General features: G+C 38.5%; 1 protein-coding gene across 2 annotated transcripts in view; it reads left to right on the plus strand.

Annotated features, from left to right (window-relative positions):
* The window catches only part of LOC307157248 (uncharacterized protein), a 175885-nt gene that overhangs the window by 141813 nt on the left and 18451 nt on the right, over positions 1–15621 (plus strand). Inside the window, exon 1 of one of the 2 annotated variants that reach the window (XM_079869114.1) lies at positions 13664–13737. The exons of the other annotated variant lie outside the window; for it this stretch is intronic. The gene's annotated coding sequence lies outside the window, so the exon portion shown is untranslated. Of the gene's footprint in view, positions 1–13663; positions 13738–15621 lie in introns of those variants that run through there. 2 annotated transcript variants of the gene reach the window in all.

The raw sequence follows: 15621 nt of genomic DNA on the forward strand, positions 1-15621 counted from the left end.
GCATTGAGGTACAAAACCTGATTGAGGCCTGATCTAAAAATGTTAGATTCCAAGCAAAACTAAAAATGTAAACAACATGTAAACCAGTAGTTCAACTTAAAAATGGTAGTCAACTGTACCTTCCGAGAAAAGCCATCGATACCTCCGAACACCACTATGTTGTACCTTAAAATTATCAGATTGGATATTATCTCTGTGACAGGCAACCATTGATAAGAAATGTGCAATTTTCTAATATCCACTGTAATATGCTATTTGAACATCACCCCATCCATCCAACACATCATAAACTTAACTAAAGTGTTTCCCATCCATAGACAAATGTGTGGCGCAGCGCCACAGAATCAACATCAAGGGCCACAAATTGATTCCGCTTTTTTCCCCCAACGCAATTTTGAAATATAAATATTATTACGTTCATTCATATCGGTGAGTAATTCTCAACATTAAACTTAAAAGACAGGTCTTCCTCCAACATAAAGTCCAGGTTTTCGTATGAGCAAACTAATTCTACTGGCCTGCCCTGTAATGTATGGAGTTGGGCTGAGGAATGAAACCAGGCAGGGTTCTGGTAAAAATGTTTTTAGTTGTCTTCTCTTAAATAACTTACTTTAAAGAATTAAGATTGAGCTGAGTAATTTCAAATGCTTCTTGTAGCTTTAAAATTGTCTCAGCAGGTGACTGAAGAACAATAGATAAGCATACAGGTGTATATTTAAAGGGATACTCCACTTTAAAATGAAAATTCTGTCATCATATACTCACACTCATGTTGTTTCAATCCTTTATGAATTTCCTTCTTCTGCTTAACAGAAAGGAAGATATGTAGAAGAATATCAGTAACCAGACAGTTTCTGGTCTCATTGACTTCCATAGTACATTTTTTTCCTACTATGGAAGTCAATGAGACCAGAAACTGTCTGGTTACGACATTCTTCTAAATATCTTCCTTTCTGTTCAGCAGAAGAAGGAAATTCATAAAGGATTGAAACAACATGAGTGTGAGTATATGATGACAGAATTTTCATTTTAAAGTGGAATATCCCTTTAACATGGCAGCTTCAGAAAGTATGTGTTTGAATGCCGTCTGCTGCAAACACTCTGACCCTGATGACAGACTCCACTGACTGCCACGACACCATGACACTCGATTCCCCCACCAGCGCCAGAGGGGCACCACAAATTGCTACCTGTTCTGTGGGGAACACTGACATAACCCTCATAAACCGAACATTAACTTCACAATGCTTGAAATCATATTTGTGCAGTAAAAATGGAGACAACCTCATAAATAAAACACTACCTGATCAACTTGTGATTGGTGTCAACGTGGACAAGAGACAATGGAGCTGGGACAGAGTATGTCCGTCTGGCAATGCATGTCAACTGGATCATTCTTGAGATGATGCCTGCTCTATCAACACGCTGCAAGGATGACTTGACTCTACTCCATGTGACACGGTGTCCCATGGCCAGTAGAGCCCCTTTCACCAGCCTATATCCAGCATCAGGCATTCTGGCCTTTATGGATCTCACCTTAAAGTTAGAGTTTAAAAGGTATAAAGTCACATATGGCCACTCTGTGATTGGTTTATCCAATTCCATCCTCCATCCCTACCCCACAGAAGAACTGTTGATAACAAGAATGAATAACAAAATACTGCCAGACGGGAGATGCTCAGTAGATAAACACCATCACAGATTCTAGTGGGGCCTAAGCAAAGACGTGGAATTTCAAAGAAGGCAGCCCCAATCCATATTCTCATATGACACACCCACTTTGGAAAATGTTGCCATTGTCTTATTCTGACCATGCCCATTTTGGAGACATGGTGGCAAAAGCTCTGTGTAACCCGTTACACGTGATAAATTTGTGTCAACTTTACAAACGGACCAGTGGGCTCAAAAGATTAGGTTCGTCCGGGGAGAGGGATGATACAGCAGCAGTGAATACTCAAACAAAAGGATGAGGTAAGAACAAGTTTGAATTTACTGAATATGTTCTTTTCTTTTTACCTTGTTGTTAGATTGTAATGATTAATCAATTTGTTGAACATGGACCCATATAACCTCACACAGGCGTAAGGAAAACAATAGAAAATGAAACAAACAAAACAAAACAAAATTTCATTCACTCTTGAATGTAAATACTCAGAAAGTCCAAAAGTTGGATGTTTCTCAATGAACAGATCAGTTCGTAAACTCAGTCCAAAAGTTCGTGAGGCACTAAATTCAGTCGTCCTATTCTGCCCCTGATAGAACAGAATAATTTGATGTGTGGTTCTAATCCTACCGTTCAAAGACGAGCAAGTTTTCTCTTTCACAGGGAAATCAAAGGATTCGTTAAATGGGTGGCTCGCCAGTCCAACCCCACCGTTACGCACACAGGAAGAGCTGAGACAATCCACAATTCAGGAATGATTCACACTTCGTTCGATTCACATGCAGAATGGATCACACTTATCAGCTGGACATCACAGCACTCACGTGGAAACAAAAGAACAGAAGAACAAAAAAAACCTGGCCAAGGAACTCGTTTACATGTACATCGGAAGAACCAGGGAAGTTCCAGATGATACACGTTCTCAAAATGTCATTCTCGAGCATAAACTGCTTCTCTCTGAATCATCAATTCTCGACTCAATCGGAGCTTCAAATCTCCCGGAGCAAAACAAGCGTCTGCTCGCGTCAGAGGTTCACGGAGAAAAGAAAGTTTTAGAATGCGCTGCACGTCCACGTTTGGTAATGCTGATCAATAGTATCATTGATTGATTAATTAAATTAAATATCCCCAAATATCCCCAACTGAGCAAGCCAAAGGCATCATGAATTTATGGCATCATGAATTTACTGTCATACTTGCCTTCATATCAAGTACACAATCGGGAATGTCAGAGTAGCTGCTTCTGACTGAGAGACCATACTCTCTCATCCTCCTACACAGGGTGGATCTTGAAATACCATGAGCATTAGCCAGAGTGGTCAATGGTAGGTTGGTGCTTAAAAGACTTTCAATAACATCCCTACTGATACTCAATCTAGGTTGCCCCACACTTCCATTCCACTCGACTACAGCTACATTGTGAACTAAAGGGGTGACGGGAGTGTTGGAAAGCAGAGCCTTGATCACCTCATTGAGCTGCTCAAAGCCAACTATAACACATTGAGAAATATCCATATAAGCTGCCCCTGCCCATAAAAACTGCAGTTCCTGATAGGTGATGAAGTGGAGATATTCAAAATCAATGGGCTCCCTACTGATTACAGCAGCCAGTCTATCCCTGGCCCTTCTTAATAGCTGCCACCTAATCGATTCCTGCAAGAGGGAAAAAAAATCAACAAGGAGATGAAGTGCAGATAGGCTACAGATAATTCAATGTTTGGGTAAAGAGGGCCTCATATCTGAACTCTAGGAAGGTGTTGCACAGTCTCGGTTTAATGTGCATCAGACTGAAAGGGATTATGCATGTAAGGACACCTCAAAAACATATTGTGTGGCAACAGCACTGAAATAAATTTTGCAATGGCTTACCGGAGGTTGTGTGCGGTCACTGCGGTGATTTTCCATGCTGGAAATAAAAAGCAGCAAGAATGCACATTACAATGACAGTAACTTTTTATTTTATGTAAACATGTACATTTCCTCTATTTATGGGTACCATTTAGTCCCAGATCTGCCATTTTGAGGACCCACAGGTGTTTCTAATGAATTGATTGCATTGTCTTTGAAGTCTATGAAGTAGAGCCAATCAGGCAAATAAAACAGCTGTGTGGGTATTCGAAATGATGGGACTACATGAAAAATAAACCCATGATTTGAAGTCATGTAAAGATCTTTTGAACTCTAAAGTGTTTGCCATTAACGTTGGTTATAATTATAATGTAACTATGTAAGCAGTGTTTCCCTCAGAACTTTTAGAGACAATGATGGTTGGACCTCAGTTCAGGGGAACGCAAAGAGGGTCCTGGGGTATGCACCCCCGTCCGGAAATTTGTACATGTTTAAGTCAAATGCATCATTCTGGTGCACTCTGAGAGCAACATAGCCTTCATGTCAACTTATCTGTATTTCCTCATTTATTTATTTATTTCCTCATGTATTTTCCCATTTAAATTGCATAGTCTAAGGCAAAGATTTTAGAGTGTATAGTGCTCTAGCCTACCTATAGTGAGAGATACAGATGCTAAACACATTAATAATAATCATTTTAGGTTATAGTTCAGTTATAGGTTAAAACAGAAAATGTATCATATTGACCTTAAAACAAAATAGTTTATTCTGAGTCCATGGAATAAAACTGTACAGGAGGTTGTATATGATGAACTAGGGCTGGGCGATATATCGGATGACATTGTTATTTGCATATCGTCAGTAAAGCCGGTTCCTTGATTAGTAGTAAATCGCCATCACCTGCTTTCAGATGGAGCGGCATTTACTACCATTCACTGACATGCTGAGCCATATCGCATTAATTATCGCAGGCGATACGTCTGTGATAATGAAGGGGAAATTGCCCCGGTTGTCAGTGAACTACGAAACTAGTGAAAACTTCACTTACAGTGAAACTATCTAAATCAAAACATTAATTTGGCATTTGATTTAAAAAATAGTATATAAACCAGGTGAGTTTGCAAGTTTACCTAGCATGATGGCTGGTTAGCTTTACTAGCGATTAGCAAGCAAATAATATAATACACATTCATTCCTGAATATGAGTGCTATTTTTTCATGTTTAATCTTCAGTGATGCTGAACTTACTCAGCCAGCTGTGTGTCATCATCTTACCGAAACATTGGAGTGTCCGTGCTCAACTAAACTAGCCATAAGGCAGAGGCGGCGTCTATGTATGCCGGTGAACCGAACAATGGTGTAATGATTCAGTTCGACTCCCAAGACAAGACGATGCTCACCCGACTGGCCAATAGGAACGTGGCCGCGCCCATGACACAATTCTCACAGTGAAAGCAAAATCCTGACACGAGAGCAAGAAATTGCATCGAGAGCAGAGCCGTCGCAATGGGGTAGGCAAGGTAGGCAGCTGCCTAGGGCCCCCACCTGAAGGGGGCCCCAGATGGCCGCATGGTCGGCAAGATCGGTTGTGTATCTGCCCTCGTCAAACAGTATCAACCACCGTAAACAAACCACCACAGTGAGACAGCGCTATCACTCTCCAGTACTGCTCCGTGAGAGGGGCCCCCCAAACTAGAGGGATTCCCCGCAACGACAAACACTATGAGTGCCCTAATCACTGTAATGTTGAAGTGACATCCACCGTCGCGCACCCCCCATCAGGTCCCCCACTAGCTGTCAGTGGAAGAGAAACTGTCGTTCCCACACTCAGCGCTACGCGGACATTTAAATTAAAAAATTTCATCATAAAGCGCTCATACCCTTCAGGATTTTTCAAAAGACAGAGAAAGAAAGAAGAAGAGGAAAAACGCCAAAGACACAGCGGTAAATAAACCATTATTATCTCCAAATACAACTGTCTGACGTGTTTTCACATCTCTGCGAACATAAACCTTGACATCAGTGACCAAACACAATGGTAGATGTGAGCGTTGTAAGAGGGTGAAAAAGTTCAACTAATACTCATACACAACTTTGTTCTGTTTGCAGAATTTAAGCATAAAATACACACTAGATAACTTCTCGCCCCTTCACTGTTATAGCTAACTTACAGCGTTAGAAAACTTCCTTTGAGCTAAATCCTCTTGATACACGAGCCCAGATTACGATCGCATGGGATTTTTTGCCATGTATAAAGGCAAAAGCTAGAGAAGTGTTGTCACTTACTCTTGACGGCTGCCCGCGGCTGCGGTCACGGTAAAAACTTTGTCAATTCCAAACAAAATGCAGTTAGGTCCAAACAAAATAATCCATCCTGTCCGGTTATATTTTAGGTGTGCGCAGGCTATCAATTTCCGTTGGTGATGTTTCTATTCCATCTGGAGAAAAATGCCCTTTTTCCTTCGCGTTTGTCCTTCTTCTATTCTTCTCCATCAACACATCTCAACACTTTGTTCCGTACGTACGCAACAGGTAGTTTTGCGTATGACGTTACTGTCTGTGGCATTATGTGAAGTGAAGTTCTTTTCCTGTAAAGTAAATAATATCGAATCCTCCACACTTCACTTTCATGACATGCTATGAGAATAACAATAAACGTATGGCTATTCACCAAATGGTTTTTTTTGTTTTTTTTGCTTTATTAGGTGCTTTGCATAAATTTCTGTCTGTGCCAATTGCTAATTCATGACTCTTAAAATGCACCAGAATACAAGAAATCCCATCTGAATTTTAAAAAGTTTCCTGAGGGAGGACTTGGGACCTCAATTCACTCTTTTGCCTAGGGCCCCCAAATATCTTGAAACGGCCCTGATTGAGAGCAAAGAAAAGCGTTTGGAGAGAAACACTTTTTTTTTTAGAGAAAATGTTTTCACACTGATAGCAAAAAATATATATTTGAGAGTTTTTTTTCAAAGTATTTTGAGAGAGATTTTTTTTCTCAGAAATAATTTCAAAAATGTCAAATGTATATTTTTTATGTTCTATGAGAAAATACTTTCTCTCAAAACTTTTTTTAGTCTCAAATATTATAATTTTTTGCTATTGGTATGAAAACCTTTTCTCTCAAATATTCTTTTTTCTCTCATGAAATGCTTTTTTGCTATCAGTGTGATAACTTTTTCTCTCAAACTTTTTTTTTTTCTCTCAGATCATTTATTTTCTCGCATGTAATAAAGACACAATTCTATCTCCATCATAGAACAGAAACTGCGATCATTAAAGGTGAACTAAGTAACTTTTTTACCTTAACCGAACAGCTTCGGAGTCATTGGAATAGTTATATGACTTTTTATGGGTTGAATGTTGGTCGTCTCGCACCCCCCGAGTGCCTGTGAGCCGAAAAATCACCCTTGCAACTTTGAGCAGGCGGGCTGCCGGCCTCAGCGTCAGGAAGTATCACGTGATATCAGGTCTCGCGATGTAACGAATTGCTTTACGGCACTGCACACATACACTATCTAAACATGTATATGCTAGCCTTCTGTGTATCATACATACCTCAGTGGACATGGCTCCGTGCGTTCGCTGGCTTCTTTGAAAACAAATGCACATCACCAGAGGGAGAAGATGGGAGGGGGCCGAGTCGCCAACGAGTTTTGACGACAGTGTTGTCAAATATCTATTCCGAAGCTGTAGGGGGAGCTCTATAGAGAAACCTGCGAGCAAAAAGCGAGAAAACAGCGAAGAAATCGGCAAAGCTGCATAGTGCTGCTTTAAAATTACAAATGACTTACTTATAGCTTCTCACCAAGGCTGTATCTCAATATTAGTTTTAATTAATCTTAGTGCTGCGTTCAAAACTATAGATCATAAAATACTCTTAGATCGACTGCAAAATTATACTGGTATTCAGGGACAGGCATTAAGGTGGTTTAGATCGTAATAGGTACGATCTAAACCACCTTAATGCCTGTCCCTGAATACCAGTATAATTTTGGATGGTTACCATTTTGTGTACTTAAATAAGGAAAAATCAAAGATAGTGTCAGTAAATTATGGAGTGCCGCAAGGATCTATGTCAGGCCCTCTGCTATTCTCAATATATATGCTGCCACTGGTTAATATTATAAGAAAACAGGTAATTAATTTCCACTGTTATGCCGATGATACTCAGTTATATATTTCATCACAACCAGATGAATTCTATAAATTATCTAAGTTGACAGAGTGTGTTAAAGATATCAAATATCTGATGACCTGTAATTTTCTTCTATTGAATTCAGCTAACACTGAGGTATTACTTATTGGTCTTAAAACCTGTACACAGAATTTCTTAGAATACAATTTGCATTCGGAAGTATGTACTGTAACTTCATCCTCTACAGTTAAAGACCTGGGAGTTATATTAGACAGCAAATTGTCTTTCGAAAATCATATTTCATATGTTATAAAGACAACCTTCTTCCACCTCAGAAACATTGTTAAGTGTAACAGAGGCCAGCTAGTAGTTGCTGTGCGAGTAAACCTCACTCCTCTGATCTCAATAAGCTCTCTAGCGACAAATGCTGAGAGCTGTCTCACTCCTCCATAGGCTTCTCCGTGATTGAAACTTGCCGGCCCAGAAAGTTAGTAAAGACAATGTTTAAAATAGGTCAGATGACTAAAGTGGCTCAACCATAAGATTATCAAGTGACAAGAATACTTTTGGTGCACAAAAAAAAACCGCTTTCATTCAACTCTTCATGTTCTTCTGTGTGGGCCTCTGAGGGAATTCATGTAGTGTCACAGTGCAGCGCTTCTGGGTTGTACGTCAGCATGGAGGCTCACTATTGGCCAACGCTGGTCATGTGCATGATGCGTGTGATGCTGGCCAATAGTGAGCCTACGTTCTGACGTACAACCCAGAAGCGCTGTGCTGTGACACTACGTAAATTCACTCAGAGAAACACACAGAAGAAAATTATAAACTTATGGTTGAGCCACTGTGGTCACTTGGACTATTTTAAACATTGTCTTTACTTACTAGTGGTGAAAGGCACTTCTCCATTAGCTTTGTTGCCCTCTATCAGCTATAACCTCTCTATGCAAGTTTGCCAGATCGGGTAGCGTTCCTGTAGTTCGAATGAGACATAAGAAACTACAAATTTGACTTGCTTTACGCCAAGCGTTAAAATAGTCATTATTTTGTTTTTCTTCATTTCTGATGTTGCAATACATCATACTTTCATAAAAGCATGCAACATACTCTACCTTGTCTGTGGACATCGTTCATTCCAAAGCCGGTGCTGGATAATCAGCGAGCGTACGTGCGGCGGTAGGCTGTGGTTAGTGATGTGACATTTGAACCGAGGCCAGATGAAGCCGCGATTCGAGGCTTGTGTTGTTAACATGAAAATCACGTGACTAATGACAAACGAGGCCTCGGTTTGTGTGGATACGTCATCGGTTCGGTCTGAGTGTCGCTTCTGGATAAAGAGGGTACGAAACTCGCGCCACCTTGTGTGGTGTTATCAGGAGTAGTAGAAGCAGTTGTAGTAGAGTCAGAGAGTTAGATAACTATCATTGTTATTGTCGTTATTGTGTCATATATGTGTTAGGGCTGTATATTATTATATTATCAGGTTAGAATAGTTATAGAATATTGTTACCATTAATTATAGTAGCTATATTATAGTCTTGTTATATTAATTAGATAAGATTATTTGGATTGCTTTGGATTTTTGGATCTGGACTGGACTGCTTTTTGATTTGGATTGCCCTTTTGGATTTGTTTGCTTTTTGTGAGCTACAGATTTTCTGAGGTGATCACAATGTTCACAATGACCATGTAGTGTAAGTGTAAGAATTCTGGTTTGATATTTTTAATTGTGTCTCTGTAGATGTTCAGTGTGGATGTCGTGTGTGTGTTTGTGTGTGTGTGTGTGTGTGTGTGTGTGTGTGTGTGTGGGGGGGGGGGTGATAAAGTGATAAATACAAAACAACAGGTTTATTCCCTGTGTTGCAAGGTAAAACTTTCACAACAGAGTCCAGGTATGGGGATGAGGATGAGAGCTCATTCAGTGATAGGATTTTTACGACCATTGCCTCCCTTGCATTTGCAGTACTTGCAACAACGGATACCAGCAACTCGGCACCCAAGGGACACCCATTCTTGTGTGCACACTTGCCACACTAGCATGGATCTGGCAAACCTTCAGATTTTGAGATTACAATCTCAGGGACTAATAAACTGCCCTTTCTTACAAAACCATAGTCTGTAAATGGTGCTTGGATCTAAAGCTGCTGTTGATAATAGGCTCTTTGTATATGTTTTCTTGCATTAGTTGAGGTGCAAGCGGTCCTCTCAAAGTCCATTTGAGGTGCTTCTATTCAACATGAGGAAGCAGGGAAGGAAAGGAGGAAGAATTTAGCCTGATTTTACCCGTCCATATGCCATTCAGTCTATATGTGGCAAGCTAGTTACATTGTCTAATTCTGAAGGTGTTACTTTAAAGAGCAAGTACAATGTAAACCACATCAAGCCATACAGAAGGAGCCAAACTGATGATGGTCCAGTCCCCAGGCAGGAATCACACAAGGTCCCAGAAGAGAGCATGGCATGTGTGTTTTCCTGTAGCCCTCCTTCTCTGAGCAATGAAGAGGATTTGGAAAGGATGACTGAAGACATTTCCATTTCACAGAGGCCTTCAGTTCTTCATTTTGCCACAAAACAAAACGTTCAGAGCCCCGACAAAACACACGAGGTAAAATCAAAATCTCTACCTCTCTAGACTAGACCAAGTTTACATTAAGAACTACTATGTTTATACTACTATGTTGTATAACTGTAACAAATAGCAATCTTGAATCCTGAAGCGTCCACAAGGTTCATCGCTGGATCTAAAGGAACATGCTGCAGAAGAAAGAGGTTGTAGTTTCTGAGTTCTATATTAGCAAGTTTGACCGGTTGGTCATTTGTTTGGTCTACCAAGTTTGTTGTTTGCTTGAAACAGCTGTTCAAACTGTTCATGTTGGCTTTTTGGCTCTTCTGACCCGTTGGTCACTGGTTCTCAAATACACTATATTGACAAAAGTATGTGGATACCACTTGTAATTGATGGATATTGCATTAATGGGAAATCTTGATGCTACAGAATTGACATTCTAGAGAATTGTGTGCATCCAATTTTTTTGGATCAACTCCATATAGATAGTCATGGGTTTAAAAGAAAATGTTAAACAGGCACATAAGTATGCCTTTTAGGTGTCCATGTACTTCTGACCATATAACGGTAATGTCTATATCAGTCAAATATGTAAGTGATTTAACATTGACGTTGTGTTCACAGTTAGAAGGCTGTGGGCTGCAGGAGACTGTGTCCAGGTGGAAGCAGTTGTTGGACCATATAAGCTGTATGATTTATCCCTTCGTACACTGCATGGGACTGAGTGGCTGATGACGGAAGAGACCAAACTACAGTGTTGAACATTATCAAAAGAGAAAATCTAAATGTTGGTTTTGATGTATTTTTTCAATGCAGGTTATTGATGCATACGTGCACCTTCTCATTAAAAAACAACAGGCAAGTGGGAATTATATTTATTTAGCTTTAGATATTTTTCATACTTTGTTATATTGCATACTTTATAGATATTTTTCTTACTTTAACTCATGCAACTCGTGCAAAATATCTAATGTATTAACTAACATGAACTAACCATGAGCAATACATTTGTTACTGGTTTTGTTAATCTTTTGTAAACGTTAGTTAATAAATATACAGCTGTTCATAGTTTTATTTATGTTAGTTCACAGTGCATTAACTAATGTTAACAAGATTTTAATTAAGTATTAGTAAATGTTGAAATTAACAAAGATTAACAAATGCTGTATAAGAGCAGTTCATTATTAGTTAATGTTAACTAATGTAGTTAACTAATGAACTTTATTGTAAAGCGTTACCAATTTTGCATTATAAAATGTTATTGTTTTTCACAGAAACCTGTTCACCAGCTCTGTGCTGTTGTTGCAAGTTCATTGTTTTCTGGAAAATTCAAGGGAATCAGAAAGGTAATTTATTTGTCACAGTTATTATCTTGCCATATAAATTATCAATAACAATCTTTATCAAAACCATTCCTCAGATGAAATGTCCAGTGGAAGAAGAGTGGATGTGCCCTGTAAACATTGGGGGTCACTGGACTTTAGTGGTTTGGTTACCTTTCATTGTTCATTCTACACTGCAATATTATTTACATAAATGATCATTTATAAAGATATTTTGATTGACTTTTGATGAAGCACAGCTCAGTCGCTTTGAAAACAACAATCTCTTAAATAAATATAAATGTCATAATGTGATGAGAGAATAACATTCATTTACTAAATATTTTTAGATCGTCAACATGTCTGACAAGGTCCTTCTGCTGAGAGATCCACTGGCAAACGAAGGTGCCTATGAGCGAAAATTACTACAGAACTGGAGGTAACAGTGCTTGTGAGAATGTTTTAGCTTTAAAAGCATACAGATTGATCAGATTTTATGTTAAGAGAATCTGCCTGATGCTGTCTCTGTTATATTATTTTCTTTCTTTTTTTTTAAACAATAATTAGGAATTTCTTGAAGCTGACAGGCTGTGGAGAACAGGGAGAAAAATGGATGGTGCGCACAATGCCTCCACACAGGACTCCAGCAGCTGTGGCATTTTAGTGTTAAGGGTAAATGTGTTTGTACAAATGTTATTATGAAGCTAATACTACCAATTGTATATCATTTACCTCTAAAAACCTCTAAAATTATTGTTTTCTGCTAAAATGTCATTTTGTAGTTTTTGCTGAAGATTATCTTAAGAGTGGAGTCATCAATACTGTCCAGACATCTGCACAAGACATGAACATGGCACGATTAGAAGTAGCTTGTGCATTGCTTCAGCATCGTGTTCTCGTGCGTCAAGCAGTTTCGGTTAAGCTTCTGTTTATGTTTTGGTGATCAATGTTCATATGTGAATAAAAGCCAAACTTCAATCTGTTCATCATATAAAGCGATCGATCATATAAAAATAACCGTAATTTGGTAATATGCCTTTTTATCTTATTTAACCCGTAATCATGATAGTTGTGACTTGTGGCAAAAGGACTGGAATTGGGAACCCCTGGTTTAAATTGTCATCCATCTGTGTGTGTGTGAATACTTGGTGAAATGTATTTTCTTTCTTACTCACAAATTAAACATTTGTAGAGTACCATGATTCATTTACTCAGAAAGAATGAAGTTGCCACAGTTACAAACTAAACCCACTGTTTCTAGGGAATGCAGATGATTATGCGTGGTTTGCTCCTTGCTTGAGAAAGATGCAGATCAGAGCATGATTGAAATGGTAAAGTATAACATAAAAATGTGTATTGTACCTCGATGTGAAGTTTTATGTACTGTAATGCACTATACTCTGGTCTCCCTGATAAACATATTAAGAAATTACAGTATATCCAAAACTAGGCCGCACGTGTATTAACACACACAACTGTCCAGCAGCATATTTCCCCTGTTCTTTATGAACTCCATTGGCTTCCAGTAACGGCACGTATCGATTTTAAAATCTTGATTTTAACATATAAAGCCATTCATGGGATAGCACCGGAAAACCTTTGTGATCTAGTTGCTCCTTACATTCCAAATCGTTCTCTCCGCTCGTCTGACTCTTCTACTCTACAGCAGCCCACATTCAAATTAAAGTCGATGGGTGGTCGCTCCTTTACGGTTACCGCCCCACGGTTGTGGAATAAACTTCCTTTTGCGGTTAAAAATTCCCCAACTCTGGACTGCTTTAAGAGGTCTCTAAAGACCCATCTTTTTAAAAATGCTTATTGTCTTTGAAGTGTATCTTATTTATATTTTTTTGTTTGATTTTTCTGTTTTTAATTATTGTTTAACTATCTTATATAATGTTTACTATACTGTGTAGCGCTTTGGGTTGGAGAAAAGCGCATTACAAATAAAATGCATCATCATCATCATCATCATCTGTAGTTGGCATAATTTTGACATAAGCCAGAAGCTTTTGAAAAAATCTCAGTGGTATTGGTAGCTTTGGGAATCTACAATTTATCCTTTGAATCAATTCTTTATCTTATCATTTGAATGTGTTTTCTGTTTGTGAATGTCGAGTGGGGACTTTTATTTTGGTGTGGTGACATGACGTCATAAGGCTGCGCCGCGCTCCTGCATCTGTGATTCTGCTGAAGAAAGGTTTGTTTTTTAATTATCTAACGTGTTTAAATCAATACAACCCGTTCAAACAATTATATTGAGAACTGTGAAATAAGTTTATTATTAATTAAAACAACATTGTAGTCAATCTAATAGCAGTAATGAGCATATTTTTTTATGAGTAGAGTGTAAATAACATTTTTTTTGAGTAGCCTAAACATGTATAACACAAAAAAATGTTCGTCTCATTTCGCTCCCTATATTGTGAGTCAGTTCATCATAAACACGCTGTTTGCTCTCTGGCAAGCAATGATAGAGAAACGGAGCTTTTCGAAACCGGTTCAGATTCAAATGAATCAAATGATTCAGAGTTTGTACGCGCTCGAATCACCGATCCCGCTGACGACTCCTGCAGTTCACCAGTGTAAATGCAGCAAGAACAACAACACACACATGTGGAATGACAACTTCTACAAATCAACTGAAAATCAACAATGAAAATGTTTTCATCACAGTCTAATCTAATTACATATAATTTACAAATGCCTAAATATTAACTGTCTGTGTAGTATGTGTTCCTTGTAGTGGTAGTTTTGAGTGTTTTCATTTAACTCTCTCTCTCTCTCTCTGACTGACTCTCTTACCAGTGAACTGAACTACTGAACTAGATCTGATTGACACACACTCAGAGATTTAGTTTAGTGTGTTTTTAGTCTAATCAGATCATTTAAGTCCATTAACTCTCTCTCTCTGACTGACTCTCTTACCAGTGAACTGAACTACTGAACTAGATCTGATTGACACACACTCAGAGATTTAGTTTAGTGTGTTTTTAGTCTAATCAGATCATTTAAGTCCATTAACTCTCTCTCTCTGACTGACTCTCTTACCAGTGAACTGAACTACTGAACTAGATCTGATTGACACACACTCAGAGATTTAGTTTAGAGTGTTTTTAGTCTAATCAGATCATTTAACTCCATTAACTCTCTCTCTGACTGACTCTTACCAGTGAACTGAACTACTGAACTACTAGATCTGATTGACACACACTCAGATATTTAGTTTAGAGTGTTTTTAGTCTAATCAGATCATTTAAGTCCATTAACTCTCTCTCTGACTGACTCTCTTACCAGTGAACTGAACTACTGAACTAGATCTGATTGACACACACTCAGATATTTAGTTTAGAGTGTTTTTAGTCTAATCAGATCATTTAAGTCCATTAACTCTCTCTCTGACTGACTCTCTTACCAGTGAACTGAACTACTGAACTAGATCTGATTGAGACACACTCAGAGATTTAGTTTAGAGTGTTTTTAGTCTAATCAGATCATTTAAGTCCATTAACTCTCTCTCTGACTGACTCTCTTACCAGTGAATTGAACTACTGAACTACTAGATCTGATTGACACACACTCAGATATTTAGTTTAGAGTGTTTTTAGTCTAATCAGATCATTTAAGTCCATTAACTCTCTCTCTGACTGACTCTCTTACCAGTGAACTGAACTACTGAACTAGATCTGATTGACACACACTCAGAGATTTAGTTTAGAGTGTTTTTAGTCTAATCAGATCATTTAAGTCCATTAACTCTCTCTCTGACTGACTCTCTTACCAGTGAACTGAACTACTGAACTAGATCTGATTGACACACACTCAGAGATTTAGTTTAGAGTGTTTTTAGTCTAATCAGATCATTTAAGTCCATTAACTCTCTCTCTCTGACTGACTCTCTTACCAGTGAACTGAACTACTGAACTAGATCTGATTGACACACACTCAGATATTTAGTTTAGAGTGTTTTTAGTCTAATCAGATCATTTAAGTCCATTAACTCTCTCTCTGACTGACTCTCTTACCAGTGAACTGAACTACTGAACTAGATCTGATTGACACACACTCAGAGATTTAGTTTAGA

This window comes from Squalius cephalus, assembly GCF_949319135.1.
Source record: "Squalius cephalus genome assembly, chromosome: 4".
Lineage (NCBI taxonomy): Eukaryota > Metazoa > Chordata > Actinopteri > Cypriniformes > Leuciscidae > Squalius > Squalius cephalus.